The 22,620-nt window shown below is 44.8% G+C and overlaps 1 non-coding gene across 1 annotated transcript; it reads left to right on the top strand.

Moving 5' to 3' along the window:
- The first annotated feature begins 1,194 nt into the window (after window positions 1-1,194).
- On the top strand, window positions 1,195-1,300 carry LOC113175887 (U6 spliceosomal RNA). Its single transcript, XR_003300012.1, has one exon. It is a non-coding gene; the product is annotated as a U6 spliceosomal RNA (small nuclear RNA).
- The last annotated feature ends 21,320 nt before the right edge of the window (window positions 1,301-22,620 follow it).

Genomic DNA, 22,620 nt, shown 5'->3' with positions numbered 1-22,620 from the left:
TAGGGATGCTGGGAGCCTACCATCTCTTCTGCTTTCTATCCAGGAGCCGAGGAGGACAATGGAAAAGGGCATACTCGGTGCTGCAAAACCTATGTTTCAGGAGTCGCACACCACATTTCTGCTAATGTCTTACCGTCTAGAACTTGGTCACATGGCCATTATGAGCTTCACAGAGAGCAAGAAGAGGGTCTTTAACTTAGAAATGGAATATGAAAACTTTTATGTAGACGGTCAGACAGAAACTATTCCAGGTTTGCGGGCCATAGAGTGTCTATTGCAGCCACACATGTCTGCCATCGTGGTTTGGAAGCAGCCCTAGGCAGGATATATGAGCACACATCATTATATCCCAGTAAAACTTTATGAACACTGAAATTTGTGCTCCATGTAATTTCCACACCATAGAATATTATTATTTTGATTTTAAGTCAGTTAACAATGCAAAAAATTTTAGCTTGTAGCCCTTATAAAAACAGGCAGTGACATTTGGTTTACTGGTGGGAATTTGCCAATTCCTATTCTGTACTGCTATAAGTCTGGTTAAAGCTCATGCATTTCAGAAAGGACATCATCTCTTGATAAGAAGTTCAGTCCATAAAAAGTGACAATCATAAGCACATAGGCATCTAATAACAGGGCCCCCAAATATATGAAGCAAAATTGACAGAATTGAAGGGAGAAGTGAAAAGTTCTACAATAATAGTTGGAGACTTTAACAACCCATTTTCAATAACCGAACCACCACAAAGAAGATCAACGAGGAAATAGAGGAATTGAGTAAATGCATAAGCCAATTAGACCTAACAGATGTATAACACAATGCCCAATAAAGCAACTACACATTATTCTCATGGGCCTATGGAACATTCCCTAGGAATATGTTCAACTATAAAACAAACATTTAATAAATTTATAAAAAATTTAAATAATGCAAAGTCTCTTTTTTTTACATCAGAGAAATGAAAGTAGAAATCAATAACAGAAGGAAAACTGGAAAGATGACAAATATCCAGAAATTAAACAGTGCACTCTTAAATAGCCAATGGCTTAAAGAAAAAAAAAATCACAAGGGAAATAAACTACCTGTGGAGAAATGAAAGCAAAAGCACAGAATACCAAGCCCTAAGGGATGCAGCTAAAGCTTCAGTCAGAGGAAATTCATAGCTGTCTACACCACATTAAAAAGAAGAGTCATTGCTCGCTTCAGCAGCACATATACTAAAATTGGAATAATACAGAGAAGATTAGCATGGTCTCTGCACATGGGTAACATGCAATTCATGAAGTGTCCCAGGTGAGAAAAAAGGAGCAATCTTAAATCCGTAAGCTAATTGCACACCTTGAAGAATTAGAAAGGGCATTGCAAACAAGTCTAGGGAAAGAAAAAGATTCGAATGGAGATAGATTAGAAAAATGATAAAGAAAATCAGTAAAACAAAATTATTTTGTGAAAAGATCAACAAAATTGACAAACCTTTACAAAGATGGACTAAAAAAAGAGAAGACTCACATTACTAAAATCAGAAACGACAGCATTGCTTATTGACAATAGGAATAAAAAGGATTATAAGAGAGTATTGTGCAGACCTGTATACCAACGAACTATATCACCTGAATGAAGTGAATAGATTCCTAGGAACATACGACCTATAAAGACCAAATGTGAACCCTGAACAGACCTGTAAGTAGTAAGGAAACTGAAGCAGTAACCAAACCTCCCAGCAAAGAAAAGCCCAGGACTAGAGGGCATCACTGGTGAGTTCTTACCAAACACTTGAATAATCCAGTTTTTCTCAAGCTCTTAAAAAAATGGAGAGGAAAGAACTTCCTGTCTCTTGTGAGGCCAGCACTAGTGTGACAATCATAAGCACTAGTGACAGTGGTATCGTGCATCCACCATTATAGTGGAATTTGTTTTGGGCAAGGGTGTCCAATCCCTCCAGTGGGGAAAAAGTAGCCTCTTAAAGGTGCTGGGAGAGTGCTGGGAGAACTGGACATCCACCTGCAAACAATGAAGTCTGACTCCTGCCTCATGCCATATACATAAATTGAAAGTAGTCAGAAGCAACGCCTAAGTGTAAGAGCTAAACAGTAAAGTTCTTAGAAGAATTAAGCAGGGCACATCTTCATGATCCTGAGTTTGGCATTTTTTTTAAAAAAAATATGACACCAGAAGCACAGGTAACAAAAGGGAAAAAAAGAAGATAAATTGGACTTCATATTGGGGAAAACTTGTATGTAAAGGACACTATAAGAGAGTAAGTCAATTCATTCATAGAAGAAACCATTTGTAAATCGTATGTTATAAGGTTTAATTCTAAGAATATATAAATCACCCCTCCAACTCACATCAAAAGGACAAACAGCCCAATTAAAAACAGGCAAAGGACATGGATCGACATTTCTGCAAATGTGATATGCAAGTGGCTGACATGTGCCTGAAAAGAGGCTCAGCACCGTTACTGACTGGAAAATGCAATCAAAACCACAGTAAGATGCTCCTCCACACAACAAAGGAAAATAATCACAGCGACAAAGGGAGATCACAAGTCCTGGGTGGGATGTGGAGAGTAGTGCCCTCACAGATGGCTGGGGGAGAGTAAAAAGGTTCAGTAGTTTCTCACAAAGTTCATGGAACAAACATTTCCATTCCTTCCTGTGACCCAGCAGTTCCACCTTGGTGTAAGCCCAGAGCATTAGATAACAGGCTTCAACAGCTCATGGCAGTCCTACGCACTGTGTCCATAATGTGGAAACAGGCCTGTGACCATCAGTGCATGAACAGAACAGCACCCTGTGATGTGCATCTTCCATGAGGAGAATGAGGCTCTGACACCCGCTGCCACAGGCATGAACTTTCATTTTATTTATTTTTTTTTGGCGGGTGGAGGGTACTGGGGATTGAACTCAGGGGCACTTGACCACTGAGCCACATCCCTAGCCCTATTTTGTATTTTATTAAGAGACAGGGTCTTGCTGAATTGCTGAGGCTGGCTTTGAACTCATGATCCCCAGCCTCCCAAGCTGCTGGAATTACAGGCATGTACCACCATGCCTGATCTACAGGCATGAACTTTGAAGATGGCATGCTGGAGGTAATAAGCCAGATGCAAAAGGATAGCACTGAATGTCCCTGATGACACGGAAGAGAAAGATTAACGAGAGCATGGTAGAAGTGGCCAGGGCGGGGGGAAGCAGAAAGGGGGAGTCAACACTTTTGGGGTACAGAGTTACTGTTGGGGTGTTGGACAGTCTTAGAAATAGATATCATTGAGATTGCACAATATTGTTAATCCAATTAAAATGGCAAAATTTGCTATTTATGTTTGTCTCTAGCACAGAAAAGTTCCTATTACTAAGGATCAGTCAGGGAGCAGATTCCGGGACAGGTTTCGGTTTCTCGTGCTGCCTTTACTCAGCGATCCATTGATATGTCTCACCTGCAAGTGTTTGGGCTAAAAAGAGGAGTGGGAGCTTTGAAAATAACAAGCTGTAAGCTTAATGTTAAAAACTTAGATGCCGAATAATAGGGATGCTTTTAGTATTTGTTAGTAAGAAGACCTAAATAATTAATCTGCCAGGGCTTTTGAGTGAGGTTCCCCCTATATATTGGCATCCATATGCATTCTTGAAAAAAAAGACTATATTCATCTATGTCCTCTTTCAACTCTGTCACCTTTCTCTATTCTGTCACCTATCTCTATCATCTATCCTATTACCTATTTCTCTCTTGCCTACCACTATCACCTATCAATCATCTATCACATCTATCAATCTATAACCTATTTCTCTCTCCACTATCTCTGTCATTTATCTATTATCATCTATCTCCTATTTCTCTCCCCATCTCTATTGTCTAGCTATCTATCATCCATCTGTCTTATCTATCACCTATTTTTCTATCCCCATCATCTATCATTCATTTATCAACTTCTCTATTAATAATCTATCCATCATCAATAATCAATTTATCAATCACCTATCAATCATTAATCACTTGTCTCTCCCATCTGTTCATCTTCCTATCATCTATCCATCTATCATCTATTTTTCTATTTATTCATCAATCTACCCACTTATCTATCCATCATCTATTTATTATTCATTTTTCTTTCCATCTATAATGTTTTTCTATCATCTATCTACCCATCCACATCATCTATTTATTTTTATGTACATCATCTATCATTCACCTCTCCATCATCTATTCACTCATTTATCTAAATGTTATCTGGTCATCTATCATTTTGGTATCCACCCACCCACTCATCCCTCTCAACAGTGTTCTCTTTTCCTGCAGTTACTCTGGTTCCCAGGGCTCCTTTGCCCACAGGTAGGGCCCCTCCAGGTAACACTGTTCTTCACTGGCCCCTATTATTAACACATTAATACTCATTATGTTGGTGCAGTTTATTACTTTATGGGATGAGAAAATGTTTACAAGGTCTTTGAGCAAGATGGCCTAGATAAATGTCCCAGAACAGACGACAGGAGTGGGAACGGAAAGCCAGGGAGTGCACGTGAACTGCAGTTGTTTCCAGATGTGCCTGTCATAGCCGCAAAACCTCCTGTTCAGCTGAAGAGTGCCAGCGCACAGCTCAGAAAGGCAGAGGTGCCGGTGAAGTGGGTGTGGGGCACCCCCTGGAGTGGCCCTGGGGGTGCTGGGAAGCCTGGTTCCCTGTAGGTGCCGACTGGAGCCACTCTGACGACAGCCTGTGCCTCTGTGCTGGCTCCTGTGGTGGCCTTCCCACACCACTGCGGGAGGGAGGCTGCAAAGCCAGGCTGAGTGGTGCAGTCGGCCCCCATCAGTCAGTTGGTGGAGGGCTGGGGCCTAAAAGTGGGTTTTTGAATCATTCTGTGTGCTGTTTTCACCAGCTTCTACTTACTCCTTCACTGCTTTTCGAGTGTGCTCAAAGCCACAGAATTGTGCACTTCAAAGTGGTTAAAGTGGCAAATTTTATGTCATACATTTTACCTCTATGAAAAAGAAGGTTTTGAGTCCTGGATCTGGTGAATAAATGTAGTTTTGTGAGAGCTGATGTAGTGAGGATTCCCCTCTCCAGGCACAACTTGTGCATGGCGATTGTGGTAGCCAGGTGATAACGTCTGAGGGCAGATGTGGGTTGTTGAGTGTGTGGATTGGAGCATTCCATGGCTACTTTTATGCCATAAGTGTTAAATGATGAAAGTGCTGACTTACTAGCCATCCTACTGCAGAGTTTCTTATCTGTTTCTGTAGTTTGATCACACATACCTATCTTGAAGACCACAAGTCTATCTCTAATTAAAAACAATCATGTCTACCCTTTGTACCCAACTCTAAGTGGTTTTGTGTATAAAATACATTATTGTACACCATCAGATGTATTAAGTTTGTGTCATCACAAAAGGGTTTAAAGACCCTTCCTGCCTGGAGATCCAGTACATAGTTGTGGCCCACCATGATGATGACAATGTGTGACATGGGACATGGGCAGTTGGCTGCTGACCTAAGAATGCCTTCCGCGTGACCAGGTGCTGCTTAGACCTGCCTCGGGCTCCAGTCACCACTGTGGGAGCTGCTTCTGCAGAAGCGGGTCAGCATACCATGGCCCCTGCTGAGCACACAGTGCCTTTGGATTCTCTTATGCAATGAAACCAGCCTGTGCTGCTTGGCTGTGGGGTATGCCCTGAGAGGTGCCACTGTGTGAGCCCCGTAGAGTGTGCTCACAGAAAGCAGTCCACCTGCCCTGCCCCTAGGCACAGTGGTCTTACTGGAGCATGCTGTGTTGGTGACCCAAATGTCGTGCGTGGGTGGCTGTGTGTGCTTTCCGTTACTGATGTATTGCTCCTGTGGCTGTGAACGTTGTGGGACCAGCAGTGGTATTAGGAGTAACTCTGTGGTTCAAACTATGGCTTTTTCCTTCTTTGTTTTTTCTCCAAGGCAGCACTGTGATCCTCACCTTGCTGTGACGTTTCTCTGTGTCCTTGCCAGATATCGCAGAGCTCTGGCTTCTCTGGGAGATCCTAAGCTCTCTTCTTTCTTCTGGAAAGCAGTGGCCATCTGTGAGGCTGTTGTGTGATACCTGTTGGTCAGGCAGACAGTGGGTTCTTGTCGCATTGGTCACTCAGACTTTCTGATGTCAGGGGACTGCTCACTTGCTGGCACCCATCACTAGCCCTGCAGCTTCCATCAGGCCCTGCCTAGGGGATGCACCCTGTACCCAGTGGGGACAAGAAGATGGTGACAGCACTGTGATTTCAAGGTGGGTGCAGTGTTGAGGGTTGTGGCAGTGCGGGCCATTCTGCAGGAGTGGCTGTAGGACCACTCCCTGTGACTCTCATTTTTTTGAGTCCCTTTTCCAGGTGCTTTACTTAAGACCTGGGTCGATTTTGTTTTTGCCCTGTCCTCGCCTATCAACTGAGCATGGCTCACGGTTGCTGGAGGGTGGAAATCAAGCACTCGTGTGTGATCTCTGAAGCTTCTCATGCCCCTCACCACTGCCTCCTCTGCAAGTTTCTCTCCTCTGCTGCTTCTCCGCAAGACCCTGCTGCCTGTCTCTGAGAACGCAGTGGCCTTCCTTGCCTGGGCTGTCTGGAGCCTGGCCATGTTGGCTGGAGGCTCATGCGCTCCCAAGGAATGTCTTCCCTTGGCCTCCTAAGACCTATTTTCCTGATGACTAAGAAAAGGCAGTTCATCTGTGGTCAGAGCACAGAGTCAGTGCTTCAGCAGTGTGGACTGTTCCTGGTGGTTTGGGGTCACTGTGTTAAACAGGACAGAGGTAGGAGGAAAAGGCTTGCTCTGTCCCCACAGCCCCAGCATCCTTAGACTGAGTGACAGTGACTGGTCCTGGGTTGTTGTAGTCATCCCCCATTACTGAGGGGGATACCTTCCAGGACCCCAGTGGATGCCTGAAGTCATGGGCAGTGCAAAGCCCTGGATCTACTGTGACTTTTCATCACACATGCCTATTATTACGTTTAGTTTGTAAATTAGGCACAGTGAGAGATGAACATAACTAATAATGGATGACAACAGCTATGATACTATGCTGGAGTACAAGCTGTATGGACACCGTCCCTGTCTCTCTCAAAACATCCCACCGTTCTGTTCTCACCCTCCCTCCTGTGGTGTGTGACGAGATGAAGGGAACACAGGCATTGTGACATGGTGTTCGGACACTATGGAGGGGCTACCAAACAATCACAGCAAGGCTGTGGCATTCCATTTGATAATGGAGAAGACTGCTAGGTGACCAAGGTGAATCCCTGTGGATTCTCTGGACAAAGGGGTGATTTGTGTCCTGGGTGGGTGAAGCAGGACAGTGTGAGATTTCCCCATGCTACTCAGAATGGCAATTTAAAACTTTTGAATTCAGTACTGAGATTTCCACTTGATATTTTCAGGCTGCGTGGACTGTGGGTAATGGAGACTGTGGAAAGTGAGATCACCGGGGGAGGGCTACTGTGTTTCTCCTTTGCATCTCCTTGCCCAGTCTATGTCCCTTGATCATGTGCCAGCTCCAGTAGATGTGGCCGCAGCTGCACCCACAGCAGCCACCATCAGGCGACATTCTCTTGGCTACACGAAGGTCAGGGTCCCAGGGCCCCTGGCCGAGGCCTATGTGGCAGGCAGGAACTGACATCCAGGCTGAACTTAGGAGCTCTGCTTATTTGCCATGCTCCTTGCCTTTCTCCACCCTTAAAATGTCTCCAGAGCACTAAATGTGACCATGTCCTTCGTGTTTCTAGAACTTGCTGTGGAGGGAGGCGTGAGGTGAAGAAGGACGCTGCTGGTGGTGGTGCAGAGGGGGCTTCCCGGTATCCAGAGAGACAGTGGTCATGGGCCGGAGTACCATCTGCTGGCTCCAGGGACAGGCTGCAGCAGCTGCTCTGGCTCTGCTGGTGCTGCTGGGAGCTGCAAGCCTGGGCCTCTTTCTTTCCCTGTTTAAAGGGAAGCTATAAAGTAGTATCTCTGGTGTCTGAGATAAAACTGGCGTCTGAGATCACGGGGGGGGGGGTTTTACCATCGGCAGCTTGTTCATGTGATTTTTAAACATTTTGTGGACTGATGGGAAGTTCTGTGTGTCCAAGTATAGCCTGGACTGTGTCTGCTGAGGCTGGAGGGAAGGCAGATAGAGGGAGCTCTTCCTGAAGGAGCCCTGAGTAATCAGGCACATTGACTGCAGTTTGGGACAAAACCAGGTGAATCCTGGCCCTTTGCTCTGAGAACACCCACACTCTGAGTGTGCTTGACAAGCTCTGCTCTGGGCCAAGTTTCCTGTTTTGTTTCCTCATAATTTAAGCTTCTTAAGTTCAACTTGTAATCATGATTTCATAACCAGGGGACATGCTCTGAGAAACGTGACACTATGGTTTTCACTGTGTACAAGCCTCAGAGTTACTCACGCACACTGGATGGTGCAGCCTGCTGCGCCCACGGCCGCACACTGTGCACCCTGCCCCTGTGCTGGGTGCCATGGCCAGCGGTGCCACAGGGGTAGGCATTTGTGTACCTAAGCACATCCTAGTGTGGAAAGTGTGGTAAGCATGCAGCCCGAGAGATCAGAGTGGCACACTGTGAATGGAGCCTGTGGAACAGACGTGGCTCCTGTGAGTCAGTGGGTGAGCGTGGAGTGAATGTGAAGCCTGCATGTGACTGTGTGCGGCTGCAGGCTTTATGAATGTGGTACATCGAGGCTGCACTAAATTTACTGAAATGTTTTTATTTTAATAATAAATTAACCTTGGATTACTGTAACTTGTTCAATTTATAAGCTTGTTAATTGAAAAAAATTGAGTCAAGATAACACTTAGCTTTACACACACATTGGACAGCTGTAAAAAAATATTTTTTCTTTACATTCTTATTCTGAAATTTTTTTCTATTTAATTGTTTGTTTTTTACCTTTTAAATTTTTTGTTAAAAGAAACACATACACTAGCCTGGGCCTTCCGGGTCAGGACCTTGGATAGTGCCATCCTCCACTGCTGCCTCCTCCTGCTGGCAGGGTTTCAGGACAATGACACCACAAAGCTGTACCCCCTGTAGTGACAGTGCTTCTTCTGGAAGCTCCCATGGCCTTGCCCGAGGCTCCCCTGGAGGGGTCCTCTCTCCAGCAACATACTCAGTGGCTAGCTGTGTGGTGCTTGTCACAGGCTTGCTGGTAACAGCAGTGCACCACGAGCATTCCTCTCAATTCACGAGGACCTTTGGTGTTGGGGTCCACATCTTCCAACGTTTTAAAGACTTGCTGAGGTCTGCAAAACTCCTGCTGAACTCGTCCCCTTAATTTTCCTTGGGGCTTTTTCTTTTTCTTCTGCAGTGTGCTTTTCTCTCTTCTTCAGCTCTGTACCCCTGTTCCAGATCCATTATAAACTATGGAACCACTGTCATATAAAGGCCTACTATCACTATTATATTTATAATATATTAACAAACAGCCTGTTACATTGTTCTAGACATATGGTACTAAGAACTTTGAAAAAAAACTCATTTATTCCAACTAAATGAAGACACATTTTCTGAACTCTTTAATTGGTGGCTGCTGTTTATCGGATCGTAACCATAGGAAACAGGTTTGATTAGGTGATTCTTCTGTACTCCTCCACTCTGTTCCCTCCAGGCAACGCTGAGGAAGGAGGTGCCTCAGTCCAGGCGTGGCAGCTGCCTCTGCCCTACTTGCTTTCCATGTGTCTGTGCTGGGCTCTTAGCCCTTGCAGGAGCAGAGTATGAACTGGCAAAGCACATGGAAAGTGTTTCTGTGCCCCACCAGGCCCCGAGAAGCTGGCTTGACGAGGTGATGTTGTGGACCCCTGCAGTTTGGGTGCCTCCTAGGGTCTCTTTTGGGGGTCCTGCTGTGGCTGGTTGAGAGCCAGTTCCAGCTAGTACAGGATGCTGAGCAATAAAGGAAGCCTGACCATCAAGGGGTCTCTGAAGTGGCTCTGTGCTCAGCAGAGCAAGCTGAGCTGGCACGTAAAGACAAGCACTGCGTGATTCCGTCCATGGGAGTTGTCCACAGACACAGATCAGAGTGGAATGGTGGTGCCCCAGAGCTGGGAGGAGAGAGGCGTGAAGTTTCAGTCAGGCCAGCTGTGCAGGTTGTGGCACTGCACCTGTGGTCCACTGTGAGGCCTGCTGCCCCTGGAGGAGGAGAGTCCTCACCTGTGTTTTTGTCACAGTGAAAACAAGACAGGCATTCATGCATGCCACTTGCCCTAAAAACCACCTTTTTCAGATTCTGATTTTGCCTTTTCATTTTTTAAAATATTTTTTTTTAGTTGCAGTTGGACACAATGCCTTTATTTTATTTATTGTTATGTGGTGCTGAGGATCAAACCCAGGGCCTCACACGTGCTAGGTGAGTTCTTTACCGCTGAGCCACAACCCCAGCACCCGCCTTTTCATTTTTAATACACTATTAATTTGTTTACATACAAATCTAGTGTCTTCAAGTTTGGTGCATAGTAATTTGTGCTCTGTAGTAACCTTGCAGATACAGAAAAAGGAGGACTTTCCCTTTGCTGACTGTCTTGTTGTTATTCTGTCATAGGCTGCCACTGAGGCTGCTGGGAGTTTTTGAGGAAGAGAGCTGTACCGGGGCAGAGATAGGGAGACCCCTGCGGCAGGGTGAGCAGTGCATTGGCTGTCGCCCTCTGCCATAAGAAAGTGTCCTCTCCCCTGAGCCATCAGCACAGGGCAGGGGTTGTGCAGACACTGGCACTTGGCAACGAGGTTTGCAATTCCATTGGAATATAAAAATACTGTTCCTAATTCTTTAAGTAGAGCTGCCTTTTGTTGGCAAAGGGAAGGTAGGTTTCTTTTTCAATATTTTCTGTTTGTTTAGCAATTTGGGCACAATTTGAAAAATTAGTAATTTAGAAAATGAGGACAAAATAATTTTTTCCCAAATTAAAATATTAGTTCATCCTTCTTACTTGTACACACTGGTTGAAGCAGGCAGATTTGCCCACAGAGCAATGCTATGAAGACAAGCATCTGTTTATGGTTCTTTGTCTGGATCTCTCTCTCTCTCAGGTTGCTATCACTAGATGCCTCAGACCAGGCCTCTTAGACAGTGGCCTGGAGGCTGGAGGTTCAAGACCAAGGCGTGTGGGGCTGGCTTCTTGGAGGCCTCCCTCCTGGGCTTGCCTGTGGTGTCATCCACTGTGTGGTGGGTGTCCCTGTGTCTGTGTCCTGATTTCTTCTTGTAGGGACCAGAGGCATGTTGGGGCAGAACACCCCTTATGACTTCACTTCATTAACTCCCTTCAGGCTCCATGTTCAAACAGTCACTTCAGGGGTCAGGGCTTTAATACGTGAATTTTTGGAGGACACAATTTATTCCAGAACACTGGTTAAAACACACACAATATGAGAATCTTCTTTCCACAAACAGAATGGTTATTAGTTCAGCAGTGGAGAAACAGGTGCATCCATCATGGTTGTCTTGGCAGATTCTGGTGCTTTAGTGGAATTATCCATAACATCAGGGCATATTAACTATACTCTTGTTAAAAACAGGTGGAGGCATCATTGAGATTTTCTCACAGGTGTAGGTGTTCTCTAGAGGAGTTATTCCCATTGTTCTGAGGATGGTGCAAATGTTGAAAGGTTAGCAGTCCAGTTGCAAAAGGGTCAGTTCATTTCCATGAAGAAACATTTCAGAACCGCAAGCCCAGTTTCTGGTCCTAAATCCAAACCCCATGTTTGTAAGGCAGAGACCACCCAGTGGACAACTGGCTTTGTCACAGCACCTCCAGAACAGGAGTGTTGGGAGTGGGGCATTTCCCCTCTTTATAGAAGAGGAACCCGGTGTTTACAGGAGCTCTCTCTCATCCAAGATCACACTGTAGCGGTGACATTATTTAAACATGGGTATGTTTTAAAATTTGTTGGTGTGATACTCAATTTTAGATCCTAAGTTTGTGCTGAAGGTGAGTCCTTGTCACCTGTGATGTGCCTCTCTTATGATGTGTCCCCTCTGATTTTCCTTGTGGCTCTGTCTACCTTGGTGCTGAGCATTGAGCCAACGGTGCTGCAGGGTTCACCACTAAAGGGAGGCTTAGCCAGCCATTGGTTTCCATGGAGACCAGGTGTGATCACATAGTTTGCTCTGGGTGCTGCTAAGGATTCCTAGAAAACGTCTCAAGGGCACAACCATGGACAGGCTGGACATGCTGTTCCACACAGAGAACCTCGCATCATGACTGTGCAGCCCCATCAGGAAGGTTTATTTATTCAGTCCTTGATAAGAATGGATTCATGATCCCAAAGGTAACACCATCCAGTTCTCAGTAAGTCTTAGTGTTAAGAATTGACTGTAGAAAAATTACAAACTCTTTGTCTGTAGTCACGTGTGAGGGTTGGGGGTGTGGCTCACTGTGGACTTGGTCCCTTTTCTGAGTCACCTGCCTCCACGTCTGCAGCAGGTTCAGATTTCGCTGTTTCCCCTTCTCTGAGGCTTCCTCTCTTGTGTGTGACTCTCCCCACTGCCCTTTCACTCCACCTGGCGTCTGATCTGATAATCTGGTGGCTCCCAGTTGTTCAGCAGCTGTCCCACACTTGGGTCTGCTTCTGGGTTTTCTGTTTCCTCTCAGGCAGTACGTTTGCTCGGGTGCCAACTCAGGTCTCAAGTCTGTCTCTAGGAGGCCTAAGCAGCACTGGCTATCGCGCTCATGTTCATGCACAGAAATCGGTGCACGGCATTTGCAGGCACCTAGCTGTGAAGCCAAGCCCACCTGGGGGGCATGGGTCCCTGAATCAGGGTGTGGCAAGCTGGAGAGCTGGAGAGCAGCTAGTCTTAGGATCCAGACTAGTTATGGGATATGCAGAAGGCTCTCATGACTCTGGGGGAATATGGGTTTTGAGGTTCATTAAAACTGGCAGCTGGATCCCTGTAAGGAGGGAATGGGAAGGAACTGTTATTGCTTTTCGGAAGTGGATCTGAGGGAACAAACACACTGAGTAATCCCTTACTGGGAGGGGAGTCATCCTAGCCCGTGGCAGAGCCCAGTGCTGCCACCCCAGGCGCATCTGCAGAGCAGCTGGCTCCCTGCCTGCTGCAGGAGGCTCTGGGGACATGAGAAATCAGCACTGAACCCAGTGAACACATTTGGAAGTGAGCGAGTTCCAAGAAAGCCCAGGGCAGTGATTGTTTCTGGACCTGGTCAGGAGAGGAGGATTCCAATGAAGGTCTCCTTCTAGGGGAATTCAGAAGTCACCCTGCTCACTAGGGAGGCTGACAGCAGAAGACCTGAGAAATGAAACAGCAAGTGTGACCCTGTCCCTGGTAAGAGGAAATATCTAGAGAACACGAGCTGTGGCAGGAGAGCTGGCGCCCTGGGGTCCTGCGGGAACTGCTTGGGTTTCGCCATGGAGTTGGGTTCCTGCTTCCAGCCTGCAGGGCAGGGGAGGATGCCACTGGGCGGCTGGCTGGAGTGAGGCTCTGGAGAACCCACCCTGTGTTCCGGGGTGAAGGTTCATGTTAGATTCCAGCATCCAGAGCAGACTTCCCAGGTAGGGATTTAACCCATTCTCTCAGGTTTCCCACAGATACTGACACTGCATGCCCTAGACACAGCAGACCTGGGACTGGGGACAGTTCTGCCTCCTGAAGGCCCAACCAGCTGGGACTGGTTGTGGAGAACTGTCACACCTTGCCTGGAGCCATGGAAGGTGTGAGGGGAGGCCTGGCTCAGGGCCCGAGAGCTGGGCCAAGGCCCCTGGCTCCTGAGGGAAAGAACTGGCCCCTCCCGAAGTGTCCCCCTCTCAGGAGAGTCCCATTTCTGATTCCTTTGATCACAGGCTCTGTGACTTAAGGCTCTTGACTGAAGACCAAAGGGCTCTTTCCTCACAGAATTGCATTTGGGGACTGTTGTTCACTGCCAAGAGCCAGATGCTCCTCAGGGTCTTGGGGCTGCCCAGCCAGCACCTACCCTCCTCTTGGGGTCTGCTGTGGCAGCTCTGCAGATTTTGGAACCTCTGTCCTGTTTTGTTGTTGGGACCGACGAGGCCAGGCACCGAAGATAGCAGGAAATAGTTTTATTTGGCTGCAGCCAGGTTCAGAGGGCACAGCTTTTGCTGTAATCAATCCCTGAACCCCCAGTTTAGGTGGTTTCAGAGTTTTATACCCAGCGTGTAAGGGAAGGGGCTCAGAAGTTCACAGTCTGCAGAAGTTCACATAAAAGCAGCTTTTCTTTCATTGTTCTGGGCAAGTTAACCCTTCAAGGACAGCACCTGAGAAGGGGAGAGCTTCTTCTCCCCTCTCTTTCCTCCCCCTGTCAGCTGTTACCATGGAGCCCAATTGGTAACTTATCTTAAAAATGTAGACATCCCTGTGAAGCCCAGCTCAAGGCCAGAGGCCTGGTTTGCACATTTCTACAAACTACTATAGTGGATATGTTTGTGAAAAACTAGTAAGGGGCTGTCCAGCACCTGGAGTGCTGGTATCTTCTTGGCCAGTGGCCAAGTAACACAGGGCAACACGGAAATAGGAAGTCTATCTACATTGAACTATTTTGCAGAGACTCTCTTGCTGACAGTCCTAAAATCAGCCGTGGTGAAGATTTCTGGAGAATCCCAGTTAAGACTTTCTGTGGAGAAAGGGGGTGCACTTCAGTTTGGCTGTGAAGATTTGGTGACATCTTGTGCACCTCCTTTCCTCAGCCATGAGGTTTGGTTGCTGTGCGTGGTGTCAAGTGCAGGAATTGGTGAGAGCTTCAGTGACTTGTTGGGTGAGTTCTGAGAGAGCCGCTGGCTGGAATCAGGGGTCAGAGGCCCATGTGATGACTCATTTCTCTTGTCCAGGATGGGGCATACAATTTTGTTTGATTTAGAAATTGTACTTTTTTCACAGGTAGAAGGGATGTCAGGTCCAACTATGGAGAGATGCCTCACTTTTCAGTGAGGTGCATTGTTCTGGCTCTTTGGGCCAAACTGTGTGGACAGTGCTGATGGTCGAAGGTTTGCTGTGGGACTGCATGAAGTAGACAGGTGACATGGGACGCTCTGTGACCCCTACCCAGCATGCAGGCGAGGCCAGTGTGATTGCTGCTCTGGAGCATGTCATCTGCAGATGCTACTCTTCTCCAGGTGAACTTGCACTGGTCCCTGTGTCCTCCTGTGCAGGGGTCAGGATTCAAAAGTGGCACAGTCACTTAATCTAAGTGGGTGATTGCTTAGATTTTCACACACTCTAAGCATCGCATCATGGATGTTTCTATTTTTCAGGCCTCATCTGTTTGCAAAATGCCATTAAAATTTTTGTACCAAATGCTCAAAACTCAAAGGTTAGGCTTTCAATGCAAACATGCTGTGTAGATGCTTTTTATAAAAGGCTTTCAGATACCTCCGTTAACACCTAAATTAGTGTAAATTATGTAGAATAATTAGGTGGATCCCCTTGTGAAATAGGAAAAACACCTCCAGAAACCCTTGTAGTTTTTACTATCCAAAGCCTGTAGGAGCTGGGTTTGCACCAGGCTTGAGAGCTACTTCATACCCAGATTGATGTCAGTCTAAAGGCTGTCAAGGCAGCTGACCTGGGTGGTTCAGATACCTGATGTATGACAAGACATCTGACCCTGTCACCCAGAGGCAGCACAGTGTCTGCTCCTGTGCACATCTGCCCAGTGTTAATTGATAAAATTATGAGAAGCTCCTTCCTTTTGAAAGTCACTTGGCTTAAAAATGGTGGAAGTGTAGTCAGCAGGAAGCTCAACTCAGTGGTTGAGTGAGCTCTTGTTATGTGTAAGTTTTGGGCTCAAATCCCCATCCCCCCCCCCAAGGAAGTGATTCACACCTAGAATAAAAGCAAAAAGAGCACCTCCCTGTCCATTTGAGGTCCACTCAGTTGAGGCTGCTGATAGTAGCTTGGCAAGTACCCTTGACAATGGGTCCAACAGAAATGGTTTGAGGTACATGTGTAATTAAGGTTACTAGTTGCCAAGAAAAATTTCAAAAAGTAAAAATAAATAGGTGAAATTACATTTACCAATGTATCCTATTTATTTGTTTTTGTGGTACTGGGAATTGAGCTACCACTGAGCTATATTTCCACCCCTTTTTATTTTTTATGGGTGCGTATTAACTGTGCAGAATGATGGGTCTCATTGTGGCGGCACGTTTGTAGATACATGGAAACATCATGTGACTGATTTCACTCCCTGATGCCCTCCCCTCAGTCCTTTTCCTTGACCCTGATGGTCTCCCCTCTACTTCCATGGCATCCACTTTTCCCCCCGTTTTTCAGTCTGACTTCTTTTCACTAAAAATTGTGGTCTCCAGTTCCATCCATTTTCCTGCAAATGATATGGTTTCATTTTTATGGTTGAATAAATCTCTATCATGTGGACACCACATTTTCCTTATCCATTCTTTTGTTGAGGGGCCCCTAGGCTGGTTCCATAGCTTGGCTTCTGTGAATTGTACTGTGGTAAACATGAGCATGCATGTGTCTCTAACGTGTGCTGACTTCGACTCTAGTTCTTTTGGACAGATACCCAGGAGTGGTATGGCTAGGTAATAGAGTAGCTGTGTTTTTAAATTTTTGAGAGTCTTCATGTTGATTTCTGCGGTGGCTGTACTAATGAACTTTCCCAAAAGTGTATAAGAATTCCTTTTCTTTACCATACTTACCTGCCTTTATCATAGTTTGTGTTCTTGATGGTTGCCATTCTGACTGGAGAGATGGAATTTCACGGTAGTTTTGATTTGCATCTCCTTTATTGCCAAAGACATTAAACGGGTTTTCTTATAATTATTGGCCATTTGTACTTTTGTATCTTCCTTTCCCCATTTATTGATTGGGTTATTTGTGTTTTTGGTGTTGAATTTTTTGAGTTCTTTATATATTGTGGATGTTACTCCTCTGTCACAAGAGTAGCTGCAAAGATTTTTTCCTGTAGATTGTCTCTTCATTCTGTTAGTTATTCCTTTACTATGCAGAAATTTTAAATTTGATGCCATCACATTTATTGGTTCTTGCTGTTATTTCCTGAGCTGTGGGGGTTCTATTCAGGAAGTCTTTGCCTATGCTTGTGCATCAGAGGTTTTCCCGATTTTTCTTCTGGAAATTGTTAAGTTTCTGATTGATTTTTAAAAATATTTTTAGTTGTAGATGGACACCATACTTTATTTTATTTATTTATTTTTTATGTGGTGCTGAGGATCAAACCCAGTGCCTCATACATGCTAGGCAAGTGCTCTATTACTGAGCTGAACTACAATCTCAGCTTGAGTTTCAGGTCTTATATTTAAGTCTTTGATCCACTTTGAATTAGCTTTTGTGCAGAATGAGAGAGAGGGATCTAGTTTCATTCTTCTGCATATGAATATCCTGTTTTCCCAGCACCATCTGTTCAAAAGGCTACCTTTTCCTCAGTGTATGTTTTTGGAGCCTTTGTTCAGAATCAAATAACTGTAGCTGTATGGGTTTGACTCTGTGTCTTTTATTCCATGGTCTTCATGTTTGCTTTTATGCCAGTACCATGTTGTTTTTGTTACTATAGCTTTATAGTGTAAGTTGAGGTCCAGTATTGTGATGCCTCTTTTTTCTCAGGATTGCTTTGGCTATTCTGGGTCTCTTATTCTTCCAAATGAATTTTAGAATTACTTTTTCTAGTTCTTTGAATAATATCATTGATATTTTGATGGGAATTGCATTGAGTCTGTATAATGCTATTAGTAGTATGGCCATTTTGACGATATTAATTCTGTCCATCCATGAACATGGGAGGGGAGGTCTTTCCATTTTCTAAGGTCTTCCTTACTTCCTTTCTTCAGTATTCTGTGGTTTTCATTTTATAGGTTTTTTTTACCTCCTTGGTTAGGTTTGTTCCTAGATATTTTTTTTTGAATTTTTTTTTTTTTTTTTAATATTTATTTTTTAGTTCTCGGCAGACACAACATCTTTGTTGGTATGTGGTGCTGAGGATCGAACCCGGGTCGCACGCATACCAGGCGAGCGCGCTACCGCTTGAGCCACATCCCCAGCCCCTGTTCCTAGATATTTTATTTACTTATTTTTTAGGCTATTGTACATGGAATCGTTTTCCTCATTTTTTTCTCAGTGGACTCATTATTGGTGAATGGAAAAGCAAGTGATTTTGTATCCTGCTACTCTGCTGAATTTGTTTATCAGCCCAAGAAAGTTTTCTGGCGGAACCTTTAGGGTTGTCTTAGTATAGAATCATATTATCTGCTAGAAGGGATAGTTTGGATTTTGCCTTTCCTGTTTGTATCCCCCTTTTTTTTCTCTTGCCTAATTGCTCTGGCTAGTGTTTCAGGTACTGTATTGAAAAGGAGTGGTGAAAGTGGACCTTCTTGACTTCTTCCTGATGTTAAAGGAAATGCTTTCAGTTTTTCTTCATCCAGTGATGTGGATTAAATCATCATATCTAAAATCTCTTCTAATCTTGTAATCATTATAAAAATATTAAATCATTTTTTTTGTCCTAAATCTTCAAAATGTGATGTGCGTTTTGTGTGTTTTACATTTATGGTGCTTCTCATTTGGACAATCATGTTCCAGGCATGCAGGAGACACCGGATGAGCAGATTGTGTGTCAAACAGCATAGTGACAGATCTGAGCCTTGGTACAAAGTGGCTTTTTGGAGCACGGGTGGAATGGTATGAATAACTTCTTTTATCTCACAACATGTATTGGAGGGTTTCTATGTAAGTTCATGAAGATTTTCCTTATTCCCTTTAATGGTTTCAAAGAGCTGGAGAACACCCTGGGCAACTCAAATGCACTGCACTGTTGTCTGTGCCCCTCTGTGCATGTTGTTAGGATGCTTCTGACTGTTCCCCATGGCAGTAGCACAGCCTTGAGTGTCATCATATAGACTGGTTGAAAGGGAGCATTAGATATCTTGGTGGATCTGCTGTTTGTTGCCCCGGTCCGTTTGGCTGCCATAACATCGACAGGTGGGTTGAATAGTGCAGATGGGTTTCTCACTGTCCTGGAGGCAGGTTGGTTTCTGAGGAGGGCTTTCTTTCCAGCTGGCAGATACTGTCTTCCATTGGGTCTAGTGGTGGAGAAAGTGTAGGGTCTCTCTGCTGTCTCCTACAGGGACCCTAAACCTATCGGATTATTTTCTAAGAGACTGGCTATGTTCTCTAGTTTCCAGAGCCTTCTTTCTACCACATGTGTCATCTGTCCCTCTCTGTACTCTCACCCCCTGGGTTATTCATGGTTGCTGAGGGAAATATTTGAACCAGGACCACTTTTTTCTTCTTGTCTCTTGCAAGTTCATTGCACAACCTTCTGGTTCTCTCTGTTTTTCTTGTTTATGTTTTATTTTTAATTGACAGTGATTGTACACATTTATGGGTACAATGTTTCATAACCTGTGGAATGATCAAATCAGGCTGATTAACATTTCCATCACCTCACATACTTACTTCTCCATGGTGAGAATATTTAAAATCTAGTCTTTTAGCAATTTGGTTGTGTTTCTGATTGACAGGTAGTAACGGTAGGTGCTTACAGGGCCCAGTGCAATGCTTCAGTTCTGTGTAAATTGCAGAAAGGGTCAATTGAGGTGGTTAAGATACCCATCACCTCAGCTACTCACCATGTTTTTATGGTAAAATGTTAAGAACTTGCTCTTTTAGCACATTATTGACTAGTCGCCACCTAGTGTAGTAGGTCTGTAACACTTACCTCTCAGCCCAAGACTTTGCTTCCTTGGCAACATCTCTCATTCCCATCCCCTCCTTTGCTTATTCCTCTTCCAAGGAGCCAAAGAAATCTCTCTTGTACCACAATGGAAATGAGTGAAGATGTCAAAAGAGCATGCCAAGATACATTTACCTGTGTTACAGTTTGGTGTAAGGTAATGAGCATTTGAAGGTAAATCACATTTCTATGAGGTTGTAGAGTGTTTTGTGATTTTTTTATTTTTATTTTTTTGTGATTTAAAAAAGTTTCATAGCTCTCTTTTAGTCTAGGCATGAAAATATGTACAGATAATGATTTTATTTGCTTTCACTGAATGGTCTTTATATACATAAGAATAAATCATGTATCTTTTAAGAATTTCTATGTATTAATACTTCATATTGTCAACCCTAAGGGAAACTGAGGCACAGCCTGATCAAGAAACCAAAGTTAGTTTGGGCTGATCAGAGCTGCACCTTGGAGTCACAGTTTCATGCAGGTTAAAGTTACTTTGGGTTTACAGACTCAGACCAGCTTACAGGCAAAAACCGCCAGCTGGGAGGGGATTGCTTCAGCTGTCAGGAGTTAGAGCAGAGCAGGCAGGGTATCAAGCTGTCCTTCAGGAAAGAAGGTACAAGACGTTCTGGGGGAAAGAGGAATCCAGGGCCAGATGCCCAGGGACTGTCTGTAGGACTGGGTGTTCCTCTCAACAGAAACCATAGCTCTCACATGGGAGCCACAGGGTGAGGTGGGTGTGGGCCCACTGGGGTTCAGGATGTGCTGGGGAAGTATGCACAGCTTTGCAGAGTCAGTGTTCTTGGGGAAAATGCCATGCACCCAGACCCTTTTGGCCTAGAGCTTTGGGTACCTTACCCTGCATCTGTTCTATTTCAATTTTCCACAGTTGTTATTATTAAGTGCTATGTCGCTTGGTCCAGTGGATCTGATAACACCAAGTTTATAAGCACATTGAATTAGATATTAAAATTATGTGTTCACATTTTTTTGCTTATGTTTTTTCTATTATGTATTGTTAATGTTTTTTTAAAGTATTTCTTGAATGCTAATTAATAACAAGGCTTGATTCTTAATGATTCTCTTAGAAGGGTAGAGAACTTCAATGAAAACAATTGATATCACCTTGGGTTTTAAAAATATCTTAATTGCTGAACAATGAGAACAAAGAATGAAAATGCAAAAGCATTCACAGGTGCATTGCAGCTGTGACTGAGACCTCTGCTGGGGGTCTAGTGTTCCCAGCCTTCTTAGGAATTGTTGCCAACTGCAACATGAGGTCACCAGGGACTGAAGATTGCAGAGCTGCTGGGGAGAGCACCCAGGGAAGGGTCATCATGTGACTCTGTCATGGCCTGACACTCACCTGGCACAGGAGTCAGCCCACTTGGAGCCACACAAGACCATCACTCAGGCCTGGTGCAGTGCACGCCTGTGATCCGAGCTGCTCGGGAAGCTGAAGCCAGGCCTGGAGGAGTGCAATTTCTAGGCCAGCCTCAGCTACTTAGAAAGACCCTGTCTCAAACAGTAAAAAGGGTTGGGAATGTGGCTAGGGGTAGTGTACCCCTGGATTCAATTCCCAGTACAAAAAAAGAAAGCACACACACATACATAGTCTGTCTAAAGGCCCACGGGACTGTTGCTATGGGGATCACAATTGCATTTCTTGACATAAGTTTGTTAGAATTTTCTGCAACAACAGTGATTTAACTTAAGATTTTTGCTATAATTTCTGCTTCTCTTGTTAAAAGGGAAAATTGAACGCCTTTAGTAGACAAAATGGTATCATTCAAGGACACAGGAAGGTCTGGGTCCTGCTTTTGGGGACGCACAGATCTAATAACTGGTGTGTCTTGGTAGGGCTCTAGCTCAGATTTCCCTTTCAAGCCATGTACTTCAAACTGTGGGTGGAGTTGATGGTAAGTATTCGGCTGCACTAAACTCTCAATTATTCTTGAACACCTAAATTCTATAATGGTAGGATACTGTGTCATTTCATAAAAGCCAATATTTTTAAACACCCTCAATTATTTGTCAATCTGTATTACCAATTAATTTTAATATTTGATTTTTAAAATTTCTTGATAGGTTATTAAGAATAGAGAAACAAATGTAGGTTAAATTAGCCTGGTGGAAAATTCTGATGGGCATGTGCCGAAGGCATTGAAGTACAGTGTGTGTGTCAGGGTGATGGAGGATCCCACCTCCCGTCCTCCAAAGCCAGTTTCACGGGAGTCAGTCTCAGTGGACGACTCTGCCTTGTGGTGGTGTTTGCATTGTTCTAATTCACAGGAATTTATTGTCTGCCAATCCCATTCCTGCCTCAGAGCACTTTAAGATACAGGATGGTGGCAGAGGCCCTGTCTCTGTCAGTCTTCTGCAGTGTCTACTGTGCCGCCAGGTGACCAGGAATCAGGTGCCCACGCAGACGTCATTGCACACACCCGGCCTGGGGCAAGAGAAACTAGGTTAGGAGAATTAAAAACATGCCCATATTTCTTTCACTTGTCTTGGTTTAGCCTGTTTTTTCCATGTTTTAGAAGTAATCCCAGAATATTACATACAGGGGAAAATGTCAATATTGACGGTTTTTCAAATTTTCAAAGTTTCTGAGTTTGCAAAAGGGCAGTTGTAGTTTTCCTGTGGTTGTGGATATGCAAAGGACTTATTCCCTATCTGTCTTCATACAGCAGTCTTGGGGTGGAGATGCTCACACTTCAGTGTTCACAGGGTTTGCAGTCCACACCAGGTGTTACGAGGACTGCGGTCTCTGGATCTTGATTTCACATGTGCTTCTTCCTAGGTGTGTTCATGGGTGACTCAGTGGGGCTGAGCACTGCATTTCTTCTGTGCCCTGCTCCCTGCCCCTCCCTGGGGCACTGCACCTGTCTCACCACCAGAGTCTTGCTGGGCACAGCCCTGGAGGGCAGTCTGAAGTGGGCCTTGCTCTTCAGAGTC

Source organism: Urocitellus parryii, chromosome 14 (assembly GCF_045843805.1).
Source record: "Urocitellus parryii isolate mUroPar1 chromosome 14, mUroPar1.hap1, whole genome shotgun sequence".
Classification (NCBI taxonomy): Eukaryota; Metazoa; Chordata; class Mammalia; order Rodentia; family Sciuridae; genus Urocitellus; species Urocitellus parryii.
This window is presented reverse-complemented; position numbering and strand designations above follow the sequence as displayed.